Source organism: Podarcis bocagei (genome assembly GCF_964188305.1).
Source record: "Podarcis bocagei genome assembly, chromosome: 17".
NCBI lineage: Eukaryota > Metazoa > Chordata > Lepidosauria > Squamata > Lacertidae > Podarcis > Podarcis bocagei.
Window position 1 is genome coordinate 34,418,381 of NC_138143.1, and position 12,115 is coordinate 34,430,495.

Here is a 12,115-nt window from a genome sequence, read left to right on the forward strand (position 1 = left end):
CCCTCAGAGAGCTACAATTCTCAGAGAGTTTTAACAATGAATTCATCTGAGAATTGTAGCTCTGCAAGGGAGACAGGGGTCTTCTAACCATTCTTAGCACTCTTAACAACAACAACAACAACAACAACAACAACAACAACAACAACAACAACAATTTATTTATACCCCAGCCACTCTGGGCGGCTCCCAACAGAATACGGAAAACATGATAAAAGATCAAACATTAAAAACTTCCCTGAACAGGGCTGCTTTTATATGTCTTCTAAAAGTCAGAAAGTTATTTATTTCCTTGACATCTGATGGGAAGGCATTCCACAGGGTGGGTGCCACTACTGAGAAGGCCCTTTGCCTGGTTCCCTGTAGCTTCACTTCTCACAGTGAGGGAACTGCCAGAAGACCCTCAGAGCTGGATCTCAGTGTCCGGGCTGAGCAATGGGGGTGGAGACGCTCTTTCAGGTATACTGGGCCGAGGCTGTTTAGGGCTTTCAAGGTCAGCACCAACACTTTGAATTGTGCTCAGAAACGTACTGGGAGCCAATGCAGGTCTTTCAGGACCGGTGTTATATGGTCTCGGCAGCCACTCCCAGTCACCAGTCTAGCTACCATGTTCTGGATTAGTTGCAGTTTCCGGGTCACCCTCAAAGGTAGCCCCACGTAAAGCGCATTGCAGTAATCTAAGCGGAAGATAACTGGAGTATGCACCACTCTGGCGAGACAGTCTGCGGGCAGGTAGGGTCTCAGCCTGCATACCAGATGGAGCTAGTAGACAGCTGCCCTGGACACAGAATTAACCTGCATCTCTAAACTGTAGTTCCCAGGATTCTTTTAGCTATTGGATGTAGCGGTTGTACATTTGTATATATATTTTTTAAAAAGAACTTTCTTTTAAGCACCCCCAAATCTCTGCAAAATGCTGAAACAGAAGCATAATAGGGACAATGTTTTATTCGGAACAAGCACCAGAGAATCAGGGTTGTCCCGGGCAGATAGGGAAAATTAGATTGCCAAGTGGCCAGAGAAACAAGTGTCTGGCCTGCTCTTGTGCTTATTTTTAATGTGCAGAGATCATCTGGCAAAGGCTTTCCATAGCATGGAGATAAACATCACCACCTGCTAATGTCTACACATCAAGCTGCTGTTAAAAGACAGCTGCAGTGAGCTGAGCAGTTGGCAATCCTATTTGCATTTTATCTCTGCACTTGCTTAAATACTCTGGAGAACTTGAGACATGGCACTGTGCATCTTAAATCTGTTTCTTTTGTGGAAAAACTTACCAAATTCCATCACTACTATTACGCACATTTGGCAGTGTTTATCATACTGTAAATAACAGTTTCACATCACCTCATATGACATGTGCCAGCAGCATTTCTTGCCAGGTCCTCTAGAAGTTGGGAGTAATTGCTCAGTGAATGAGTTATGATTGACATTCTTTTTTCTTTCTTTTTTAAAAGTGCATTAATTAATGTTGATCTTTGCCCTGAAGAATTTGGAAATGATTGCTTTCATGGTTTCCTAATCTAAACTCCAAAACAGTGTTTTTTGTGTGCTTTTTTTAGAGCTAATGTAGTCAACTATGTCCTATTTGAACTTCTGTCTCGCATCGCTGTTGTGAGAATAGAATTCACATTCTCTCTCTCTCTCTCTCTCAACATCCTCTGAGGTGTGCCTAGGATTTTGCACAAGATGGGATTATTATTTGTTTAAATTGCCACGTTTGCCCTGTTATGTGCCAACGAGAATGGTCTTAAGCTATTTTAATGGGAGCAGGAGAGGTGTGGTTCTTCCATTGCAGGGGGTTGGACTAAATGACCTTTGGGATGACCAGTTCTACAACTCTATGATTCTATGGTCTTCAAAAACATGAGAACGGCTCAGAAAACACTGGCACGCTGTAAGATAACAACGGCACCATCTGGATGATCTGTAAAAAGTAAGTGAATAAAAGTTAGTGATTCCAGCAAAGTGGGCAAGTGTGGAAAAACAACCTGTGGGGTATATCCTCTGGCTTCGCTTGATTCCTTGTCTCAGAGCAGTCCCCATTCACCAGACCACATGCCTCATGGAGGAAAATGAAGGCCCAGACTTTCAAAATGCTGATTTTTTACTGTATTTATTGCTGAAAGAAGAATATCAGCCTCCTTTTGCCATTTGGATGTGTTGCTTTAGGCTCAAGCAACTGTGGTTGTGCTTCTGTGCCTTTGGGCATGTTTGGGAGTTGCATTGTGATGCCTCAGTTGTTGATTTTAAGTGTTTATTTGATTGTGTTGTATTATTTTGTTAAACTGTCCTGTTGTTGGTCGCTTACAGAAAACAGAGTGACTCATAACTGAAATAAATGAATATATCTTGCTGGGAATTGTGGCAGATTACAGTGGTACCTCAGGTTACATACGCTTCAGGTTACAGACTCCACTAACCCAGAAATAGTGCTTCAGGTTAAGAACAGTTTCAGGTTAAGAACGGACCTCTGGAACAAATTAAGTACCGTATTTTTTGCTCTATAAGACTCACTTTTTCCCTCCTAAAAAGTAAGGGGAAATGTGTGTGCGTCTTATGGAGCGAATGCAGGCTGTGCAGCTATCCCAGAAGCCAGAACAGCAAGGGAGATTGCTGCTTTCACTGCACAGCGATCCCTCTTGCTGTTCTGGCTTCTGAGATTCAGAACATTTTTTTTCTTGTTTTCCTCCTCCAAAAACTAGGTGCGTCTTGTGGTCTGGTGCGTCTTATAGAGAGGTACTAAACCTGAGGTACCACTGTACTATATTTCAACCCCACTTTCTGCTATCTGGTTAAATTGGACATGTTATTGGGGGAAATTGTGTGCGTGTTTAGTAATACTGTAGCAATAGTCCTAGGAATATTAATGGTAGTTGCGGGGGGCGGGGGCAATCAAATAGTTAAAAAAAACACAGGGCAGATCTTATTCACTGCAGAGCTGGGTTGTGTAGGCTTAAATTACAGGAGTTTTCATCTGAACATTAGGAGAAATTCTTTGATAATAGGAGCAGTTCTGGCAATTGAAACAGTTATCGTATTTATGTGAAGCTAATGCTCCATCAAATCTAATGTGCACCTCAAATTTCAAAACCTTGAAACAAAAAAAAGTATTTGCTATGTTAGCGGTGTTTTTCAAGCTTGTAATCAAATCTAATGCACACCCTAAATTTGGCTAAGAAAGTTGTGCATGACATTCGAGTAAATACAGTACTTAGAGGGGTGATGGTAGGTGTAATAAATGGGACCTGATACAGTCGTACCTTGATTTTCAAACAGCTTAGTTTTTGAACGTTTTGGCTCCTGAATGCCGCAAACCCAGAAGTGACTGTTCCAGTTTGCGAACTATTTTTGGAAGCCGATCGTCCAATGGAGCTTCCAATTGCAATCAGAAGCCGCGCTGTGGTTTCTGAACGTTTTGGAAGTTGAACGGTCCTCCGGAACAGATTCCGTTCGACTTCCAAGGTATGACTGTAGTTGCAAAGGTAGTACAGTTACAATTAACATCACTAGGTGGCGCTGGTAACACTAGAGAGTTACATAAGGTTAGAGGTACAAAAAATGAAGTATTCTTTGTTATTCAGCAGTCTGGGTGTGTGTCTTCTCCTTCATATGATGAACCCAGGGCACTGGCTCCTGAGGGCCAAGGCACTGTGTCCCTCTGGGCTGGTCCCCCTCAATGTTCAGAGGGCCCTGCTCACAAAAGATCTTCAGGCAGAGGGCTGGAGGGCCACCTGTTGACGATGTTGTAGCTGCAAGGCGGGGATCCCAAACTGTGGTCTGTGGATCACCAGTGGTCTGCATGTTTCATTCGGGTGGCCCACGTCATGTCCGCATTAAATTGTATTTTTAATTGCATTTCTATTGCTGCTTTTATTTCTTATGTAACTGCATTTTTAATGTATTATGATATGAATTCAGCGAGCGCCACTTGTCAGTGGCGTAGCGTGGGGGGTGCAGGGGGGGCCGGCCACACCGGCCGCAACATCTGGGGGTTAGGGTTAGGGGGCGCAAATCCACGGGTTAGGGGGCGCAAATCTACGGGTTAGGGGGCGCAAATCCACGGGTTAGGGGGCACAAATCCACGGGTTAGGGGGCGCAAATCCACGGGTTAGGGGGCGCAAAACCACGGGTTAGGGGGCGCAAATTACTTGCCTTGCCCCGGGTGCTGACAACCCACGCTACGCCACTGCCAATTGTAATACAACAGAAGAAGAAGAAGAGTTTGGCTTTGATATCTTGCTTTATCACTACCCGAAGGAGTCTCAAAGCGGCTGACATTCTCCTTTCCCTTCCTCCCCCACAACAAACACTCTGTGAGGTGAGTGGGGCTGAGAGACTTCAGAGAAGTGTGACTAGCCCAAGGTCACCCAGCAGCTGCATGTGGAGGAGCGGGGAAGCAAGCCCGGTTCACCAGATTACAAGTCTACCGCTCTTAACCACTGCACCACAATGGCTGCCTTACAGAATGCAGTCTGTAAGAAGCACTAAAACACAATGATCGTACAGCACCCAGCACACTACGTTGAAATTGCAGGGAAACCAATGAGTGCTCCACCAAGTCCCCCAGCAATTTTCAAGTGTCCATTGGTGGGAAGCCATTACAGAAAAGGCCTGTTCTCGTGTTGCCACCCTCCGGACCTCACAGACCCTCCAAGTGTCCCTGTTTTCCAGGGACAGTCCTGGATTTACAGAAGCCATTCTGCTCTCTCATTGGATCCTGGAATGTCCCGCTTTCCCTTAGGGCATCCCTATTTTCATCAGAGAAATGTTGGAGGGTATGAAGTTATGTGAACACTGAGCCAAGGAGGTACGTAACTATACAGCCTTTACAAGACAACTGAAGGCAGCCCTATATAGGGATGTTTTTAAATGTTTTAGTATGTTTTTATATATGCCCAGAGTGTCTGGGGCGACCCAGCCAGACGGGTGGGGTATAAATAATATTATTACTATTATTATGATGGAATAGGACATCCCTATTTTCATTGGAAGAAAGGTTGGAGGGTATGATATTATTTATAAGAAAATCTTGGTGGAGACAGTGCCAATATCATAGGTGACAGCGGAGTATTTGTGTCTGCAACTTCAGGCATCTTCACCAGGGTGCACTGTAAACGAGGAATGCGAATGCAACGAAGAGAAATGTTGTCCGCAAAGGCATAGAAACCAAGTCAAAGGAAGGACTCAGAAGGCAGCAGCGAGCCAAGAGAACAAGATTACATGGCAACCCTGTGGCCGATTTGTGCTTTGCTTTGGCTTGCCATAGGCATTTCATGTAAGTAGAGCAGCTCTTCCCATCTGTGTTGACTGTTTGCATTTGAGTTAAGTTAGCAATATGTGGCTTTGAGCGTATAACAATTGGAGGGGCATTGTCAAGGCACCCAACTGAGCTGGTGTAGTTTAGAAGGTGGTGCAGAAATCCGTGGTTCATGCTCCTCAGATCTGGGATGGCGAAATCTGTGGCCCTCCAGCGTTTGAAACATGGGAATTGGAATAAGTGCCAATTTCCTTTCACCAGGAAATGTCTGTTGCAACAGCTCAAGATATCAGCAGTTACTTGGTCATTTGTGCTGTCGATCTCAATGTTCTTGGACTCCCAACTTCTGTCACCCCGGCTGGCATGGCCAGTTGTAAGAAATGATGGGGCTGTAGTCTAGAGCCACAGGTTAGCCACTGCTGCATTAGGTGACCTGCAGCAAATGATTTTGCCTCTCTCAGTCCTCTGGGATAATAGCCCAGACCTCCCTTAGAAAGTGGTTTATACAGATTGCTGAGATAACGGTATGTGAGCCACTTCAAATACCGTATCAGCAGTACCGTTTGGAAAGTCAACTTCACATGATGGGATTTGCTAGGAAAAGTCTTTCCTCTGCTGCATGTGTCGGTCTAAGCAAGTCAGCCTGGATAGCTCAGTTGGTTAGAGCGTGGCGCTGATAACACCAAGGTTGCAGGTTCGATCCCTGTATGGGACAGCTGCAAATTCCTTTGTTGCACAGGGTTGGACTAGATGATCCTCAGGGTCCCTCCTATAATTCTATGAAGTGTGTTGATAACATGCCAACATCACGTAGCCCTTGGGGGCACTCCGTCCGGTTGTGGACACCTCATACTGGCTTAGGCCAACCTGCATGGTGGAGGCATTCAAACAGCACTCCCTGCCCCCAGGATTGCAGAACCAGGTCGGCAACCGCAGAAGATAAAGGAATGTGCACATCTGTTTTAAGACAAATCACCAATATGGATAGCTTTTATTGAATCCCTCGTGGGAGGAAAAACTCAGCAAACTTCCCTATGCCTCGTGTGCGAAATGAAGGCGATGGATAACATTGATTGAATCAATCAGCACTGCTCACTTTGTTTCTCTAGGTTGGGGAAATTTCAAAACAAAGTGAAGAGGGAGACAGATGGTAATTTCTAAAAAGGAGGAAATGCGAGATTGCCATGTTTCTGCTCCTTACTTTTGCCCTACTACGTATATCTGGCCAAAGCAAATTTCTGAAGCAGTGTACAAATTGGCTAAACCTCTGTTGCCCCCCAAAAACCATAAAAAACCCAAGGTCCATTGAGGCCAGCACCCTGAGTGGAATTTGCCTAATGAGTCGCATTAAATGGGAGCCCTCTGCAAGGATTTCCACCTGTGCAATGGCGCTTTGCACCCCTGCATCCCCTGGAATTGGCGGGGGGGGGGGCTTGTCACAAGAACCTCCAGAACAGCATGTGGTTGGAAGGGGGAAAGTCCCATTGCCCCCCCCCCCATTTCCAGCAGGGACCAACAAGATACTACAGGAAATTCCCAATGATGGCACACAAGCAACGAACCTCCCTAGTTGAGGAGTAGATATGCTAATCCTGAACATGGAGGGTCCATTTCGTTATCATGGTTATTATAACAATGTGATAACTGGGGTTGGGGTGGAGGGGAAGGTGTGTACACCCCCAGCCAACACAGACTATCATGACACCTGGTCCATTGCCTCTCTCTAGCCCTTGGGACATTATAGGGCATTGGGTAAGTTGCATGTCATTCTGGGGAACTGCAGCAGACCTTTGTTCTTTCATACAAAGTCAAGGTGTCCTGGAAAGGGGGCAGTCCCCTAGAGCAAGGTTGGGCAGACTTCAGACCTAGATATTTTTTACAAGAATCTCATAGTTCACCAACAGGAGCCAAGCAAAAGACACCTGCTTCCTGAATTAAGGAATTACGAGCCATGAAATTAGCACTGCGGGTGACGCTGTGGGTTAAACCACAGAGCCTAGGGCTTGCTGATCAGAAGGTCGGCGGTTCGGATCCCCGCAACGGGGTGAGCTCCCGTTGCTCAGTCCCAGCTCCTGCCAACCTAGCAGTTCAAAAGCACCTCAAAGTGCAAGTAGATAAATAGGTACCACTCCGGCAGGAAGGTAAACAGTGTTTCCGTGCACTGCTCTAGTTCGCCAGAAGCGGCTTAGTCATGCTGGCCACATGACCCGGAAGCTGTACGCCAGCTCCCTTGGCCAATAAAGCGAGATGAGCGCCGCAATCCCAGAGTCAGTCACGACTGGACCTAATGGCCAGGGGTCCCTTTAGCTTACTAGAAGTAGTCCTTCCACAACACAAAAATCCACTCCTAGTTACCCTCTTCCCAGCTTTCTTAATTTCAGCAGCGCAATGTAGGTGCCTGGGTGCTGCTGTTATTGATAATCCTATGCAGTCTCTGTGTCATCTACCGGAAATCACCCAGCGATCCAGCAGTCGAATCCAACCTGCCTTTGCCCATCCTGTATCAAGCACCAAGCAATACCTCTCTGTATATCACGCCATAGATTTATTTAGTGGGAGATATTCCAGATGGGCTTTCCTGTTTGCTGATGGGCTAAAAGCCCACAATCGTAATTGACTTTGAAGATACTGGCTGCTTGTATGAGAAAACCTAGTTATAATGAATAGTAATAATTATGGCAACCATTCCCCCCCCCCCCGAAGTCAAGGGCAAAGTTCCAGTTGATTTTCCTGCTGGTAGACTGCATTCTCTTGAGCAGGGGGCAAAAGTTTTATAATGTGCTCTGCTATAAACATTATAGTTCCGTGAGCTTCTTAATTATTTGAGGGACATAAAGCATGAACTACGAATGCAGGATGGCAAGCAATTAATTGTTAAACAAAGCCGGAATGGAGGATCTGTAAGCAATTAATCGTGAACAATATATTGCCATGTGAAAATGTTAATTAGTTTTTCAAACACTGGAGGAGGATGGTGGGTTAACTTATATGTGGTGGTGGTGGGACGTGTAGGAATGTATTTTCTTGGGCTGAATGAAATGTCACTGGAAATGAAAAATCAAAGCTAGCTAGGGTTCCTTATGTGAAACATCCTACAGATATTGTCAACTACAACTCCCATCGTCCTTGACCATTTGCCATGCCGTCAGGAGCAGATGGGAGCTTCAACAATATCTGGACAACACCACATTGGCTACCCCTAACATAGACACGCAGCAATAATGAAATATTCTTAACTGTAATAAGAGTTTTTCTGCTTTCTTTGGTGGATCATAGGTGATGGTTCTCCAACCATTGTTCAGACACCACAGTCAGTGATACAGCGGCCAGACAGCAAGGTATCTCTTAATTGCAACATAAATGGGGCATCCAACCCCAATATCTACTGGTACAGGCAAATTCCCAAAGGACAGATTCAGCTGCTTGCCTATTCTGTTGCCGTGGGATCCTCATCTGCTGAGGGACCGCCCCACATCCAAGGATCAAGACCGGAAGACACCAAGTTCTTCCTGAGCATCAAAAACCTCATGGCCGGTGACACTGGGATTTATTATTGTGCCTGGAGCCCACACACTGTGCCAAGTGAATGTAACACCTCAACAAAAACCCTCCTCCTTGCTTGTGGCTCCATCTGCTCCCACACCGCAGGGAAGTGGGGAAAAGGTGTATTCTTTGAGTCATCAAGTTCCTTCCTGTTGAAATCACAAGGAACAGGGCCCACATTAAATGCCTCCTGAAAATCGCGGCTCAGCTGAACAATGCACAATGTGACGAATTTGTGGGGTGCCTGAACACACACCCCTTCTAATTTCTGGATGCCAGACACTGGGTTTAGCATGGTAAAATACAGACCAAAACTGTCTTCCCATGAGTCGTCAAGCAAACAGAGACAGGGTGATGATCCATGAAGGAAGCCATCAACAATGGACTGACTCTGAGAGAGATGCAGAGCAGTGAAGCAGCACTCGGGTGAACAACATGTGAAAAACAGCTGCTGCAGATATAATAATAATAATAATAATAATAATAATAATAATAATAATAATAATAATTAATAATAATTTATTATTTATACCCTGCCCCTGGTTTCCCCAGGCACTCTGGGCAGCTTCCAACAAAGATTAAAAATACATTAAAACACGTGTTATGTGCATATGTGTTATGTGTATAGATACAAAACAATATATCCATCAAGAGCCGCTAGATGGCACCCTGTCAAAGGGATGCTGGATGTTATTTTTGTGGCCATAAACCCACCTGAAATGTCACCTCCTAAGCAGAGGTGGAAAGTGATCCATTGCAGCAACAATTTGGGATTTCTAAATAGAACACTTATGTGAGTAGCAGCCTGTATGGAATATCAGCTAAGACTTTACCTGTGAGTTTAGGGAGAAGCTATAAGCTGGCTCACCTCCAGCCTCCCACACTTATTATCTTTCCTGCATTGGAAAAGTATTGATATCCCTTACAGGGTTGTGGTAAGGAGCACCAGGACGGTGGCTGGGTCTTCTAAAGGATCTACATTGGCTCCCAGTACGTTTCTGAGCACAATTCAAAGGGTTGGTGCTTACCTTTCAAGCCCTAAACAGCTTTGGCCCTGCATACCTGAAGGAGCGTCTCCATCCCCATCATTCAGGTTACAGGGTACCAGGCAGAGGGCCTTCTCAGTAGTTGCGCCTGCACTGTGGAACACCCTCTCACCAGATGTCAAGGAAATAAACAACTATCTGGCTTTTAGAAGACATCTGAAGGCAACCCTGTACAAGGAATTTTTCAATGTTTGATGTTCGAATTTGTTGGAAGCTGCACAAAGTGGCTGGGGTAACCTAGTCAGATGGGCAGGTTATTATTATTTTTATTTGAACACCTTTTCTCCTACCTTCTTTATTTTTTTATTTTTTAAAACATACACTGCTCTTCACATGTAAATAGATCCCAAAGAGGTTCACAATATACACATAACCTTTAAAAATAATAAATAGCAACAGCTACAACATCCAGATAGCCATATGGTTTCGACAACTGCCGCAGCAGGAACCCAAACAGAACTCAAATATCTGTCGTTGGGAAATGCCAGGCTAAAAACAAAGATCTCTGGGCAAGCCAAACATCATTGCTGCACACCTGAATGCCACAGGGAGCTCAGTTCACAGCTACAACATACGTTTAAAGCACATTTCACAAAGGCCTTCCTTTGTATTAATCACCACCATGTGTTCCCTGCCAGATGCATCCATGTGCCCCCTTTCCTTCCTTGACATCAGTTGTGCCTGTTGTGTCACTGCAGTGGCAACACCAAAAAGAAATAAGAAATTGGGTGGGGGCACTAGAAGGGGCAAGGCACATGGAGTGGGGGGTTAACTTTGTCCCACAGGTTAGATTACAATGAAGTGAAAAAGTAGATCCTCCAAGTGTCCCTATTTTCCAGGGACAGTCCCAGATTTACAGAAGCCAAGCTGATTTCTGATTTGACCCTGGAATTTCCCACTTTTCCTTAGGACGTCCCTATTTTCGTTGGAGAACTGGGCATGAGATACACGTAGTAAAAAAAACAACCAGTGATTTAATGAGGTAGCATGTGCAACAAGGAAACTGGCAGCCACCTAGTGGGTGCCACAAAAAAAACTGGCTGCATGGAGTTATCCAACCCCTAAGCAGCCCTGTACAGTGGTACCTCGGGTTGCATACACTCCAGGTTACATACGCTTCAGGTTACAGACTCCGCTAACCCAGAAATAGTGCTTCAGGTTAAGAATTTTGCTTCAGGATGAGAACAGAAATTGTGCTCCAGCGGTGCGGCAGCAGCAGGAGGCCCCATTAGCTAAAGTGGTGCTTCAGGGTAAGCACAGTTTCACGTTAAAAACGGACCTCCGGAACGAATTAAGTACTTAACCCGAGGTACCACTGTATAGAGAAGTTTTTCTAAAAATGTTTAATGCTTTATTATGTTTTTTATATGTTGGAAGCCACCCAGAGTGGCTGGGGAAACCCAGTCGGATAGATGGGGTATAAATAAAAATTATTATCATTATTATTATTAATGATGGAGGGTATGAGATCAACAAGGTCAGGGTGATATCCAGGAATACTCTGCTACAGAGCACACCAGGCCATGTGTTGTTGATCTTCAGACACTCATCCTGGAAGAACAAAACTTCAAAAGGGAAACTTTTACAATGGTCACATGCGTACCATACATTTAAATCATATGGCTCCTACTGCCCCAGGAATCCTGGGAATTGTAGTTTATTAAGGGTGCTGGGGAATTACAGCTACGTTGGGTGTAGGCTACAGTTCCCAATAGTCTTTCGGGATAGCCATGTGTTTTAAATGTATGGTGTGGATATTTGGAGAAGTTGACATGAGATAACCCTTTGCCCATAAGAAACCAAATGCCTTGTACTTCCACTGCTATACTGTGTACATCTATACTTTACTCTGTATTCAGTAGCCTTTGCTTCTAAGGTCCAGACAAATACCGTATTTTTCGCTCCATAAGACGCACCAGACCACAAGATGCACCTAGTTTTTGGAGCAGGAAAACAAGAAAAAAATAAAATCTGAATCTCAGAAGCCAGAATAGCAAGAGGGATCGCTGTGCAGTGAAAGCAGCAATGCCCCTTGCTGTTCTGGCTTCTGGGATAGCTGCGCAGCCTGCATTCGCTCCATAAGACGCACACACATTTCCCCTTACGTTTTAGGAGGGAAAAAGTGAGTCTTATAGAGCAAAAATACGGTAACTAGTTTCTAAGGCACTGTCAGAAGAAGGCCCCCCCAAGGCAAGAGCTCCGCTGTCTCTCGCTCTTCTCTGTCACAATAAAAACTGAATTAAAAAGGAAATGGCACAAGGACATGCTG

At 45.0% G+C, this 12,115-nt stretch overlaps 1 long non-coding RNA gene across 2 annotated transcripts; it reads left to right on the forward strand.

Moving 5' to 3' along the window:
* The first annotated feature begins 213 nt into the window (after positions 1-213).
* Positions 214-9,299, forward strand: LOC308577037. Of its 2 annotated transcripts, none has more exons than XR_014003371.1 (3): positions 214-1,933; positions 5,090-5,275; positions 8,534-9,299. It is a non-coding gene; the product is annotated as an uncharacterized lncRNA (long non-coding RNA). The 2 variants fall into 2 exon arrangements; XR_014003372.1 differs by having other exon boundaries at positions 5,103-5,275.
* The last annotated feature ends 2,816 nt before the right edge of the window (positions 9,300-12,115 follow it).